Consider the following 2,160-nt stretch of genomic DNA (forward strand, 5'->3'; position numbering starts at 1 on the left):
TTAGAGCATGGAAAGCTTATTTTTGTCTCCCCTTCTCTATAGTTTCCTAAATTCAGATCTTTAAATGAGACTAGCCCCATCAAGAATGCACTCCTCTGTACCCTCACTTCGGTTTTGGTCTCCCACCCGGATCTTTCCCCAGCTTCAGAACCATACAGTCAATGTTATCATCTGGAACTATCTCAAAAGTACCTTCAGTGGTTTAATCTAAAACAGAACTTTCATCCCCAAATCTCTATGTTAATTCACGGTAACTTCGAGAGGCTAGTTCACCTGTAGTTACAATCCTATTGGCTTTACTTTCCATGTGTTCCCATCCAGTCTCTTCTCTATCCCCACTGCCACGACCTCATTTCAGGCTTTTAATCAGCTTTCGTTTTGATTCTTTCATAACCAGGTAAATGTTCATCCTGCCCCTGATCTACCCCTTTCAGTGTATCTGCCACACTTTGCTCAAGTCCTGTGAAAACCTGTGAGGCCACCACATGACAGCTCTACAGGTTGAGTGGTGCATTTGACCACGTCGCCATTTGCTCGACACGCTACGATATCCTCTCATTGTCAACGGCAGTGGATTGTCACTCTTAGCTGCACATTGAAATGACCTGGGGAGCTTCTACAATTACCAACGCCCGGGCCCCACGTCGAGGGATATTGACTTACTTCATTTGAGATGGAGAATTATCCATCTGAATTATCAGTAATTCAATTCCCCAGGTGATTCTAATGTCTTAAAGTGCAGCAAGGGCAGAAGCAGGAATTCCAGGGATTCGGAGGAGAAATGGTGGTTGCAGCAGAGGTGGTAAGAAGTGACCCAACCCAGGATGTATTTTGAAGGTAGAGTCTCTAGAACTTGCTAAGGATTTGGATTGGGAGTGAGGGGCATCAAGAGTGACTATCTTAGGGGCACTTGAGTGGCTCAGTTGGTAGAGCATGCAGCTCTGGACCTCGGGGTCGTGAGTTTGAGCGCCACGATGGGGGCAGAGGTGACTTTAAAAAAATTAAAAAATAAAAAACCTTCAGAAGAATGACCATCTTTCCAACTAGAATATATGCTCCTAACAAGGGAGAAGGCTCTATTAGACTCATTTCTGTAGCTCCACAGATGGGCCCAGATGAATTCCAGCACAAACAGTGGGCTGCCTTACAGGAAAGCAACGCTGAGTTGGGGGAATCACTTTTATAGCGAATTGTAACCAAACATGCTCTTTGCCTTCCCTGACCCCCCTCCAGCCCCTGCTTTGCCTGTTTGCTTGCCGTGAACACAAGGCTGAGAAATGGCCCAGGTAAAGCACGATTAAGACCTCGAAACCTTGGCATACCCAACAGGAACACCTAGGGAAGTGCAGGGTCCGTGGCATATGGCCTCTCCCGATATGGTCCATTCTAGTGTAGAAGAGGGGAAACCTCCCACCAAGAATTCGGGGGCGATTAGGGCTTCTGTGTAGGAAGGACAGAAACTCAAAAGAAGTTGCCTGTTTCAAGACTGCAGAGTAGAGGTCTTTCCCTGAAGAAAAATCTTTGGTCATTCCAAATCTGATCCATACGCAGGGGTTGAAAAGTAATGATCTCACTCCGCGGTACACTGATTAAAAACTACATCTGGGATATTCATTCATTCATATTTTACACTGGAGTAGAATATACTACATTTAAAATGGCTGGGGGGGAAAAAGAATTATTTCCTGACCCACGAAATTCAAATTTCAGTGTTAATAAAGTTTCATTGGAACACAGCCATATTCATTTAAGTATGGTTTTTGCCTGCTTTCCTGCAACAACCTCAAAGCTGTGAAACCCAAAGAGACCGCAAAGCCTAAGATACTTACCGACCTTTTATGAAAGAAGTTAGCCAGCTATGCGTCCACACAGTGGAGTGGGGGCTTAGGTCTACTGGCTGAGCCAAACACCAGGCAGATTAAGGAAAGGAGCAAACGCTCATCGGACGTGTGGGAGAGGGGCGAGAGTGTCCGTAAATAAAAGAAGAGCTCTGAGGCGTGAAAGGAAAGGGATACGAAGGCAAAACGCCAGGAGTCCGTCCGGTCCCGAGGGACAGAACCCTAGCCCTGAGGAAGCAAGCGGTCAATGCTGCCCTCTGCCGACCACACTACGCCTGTGCGCCTGTAACCCTCCGTCTTAAATCAGAGGAGACACCCGGTA

The sequence above is a fragment of the Panthera leo genome, chromosome E1 (genome assembly GCF_018350215.1).
Source record: "Panthera leo isolate Ple1 chromosome E1, P.leo_Ple1_pat1.1, whole genome shotgun sequence".
NCBI classification, from domain to species: Eukaryota; Metazoa; Chordata; class Mammalia; order Carnivora; family Felidae; genus Panthera; species Panthera leo.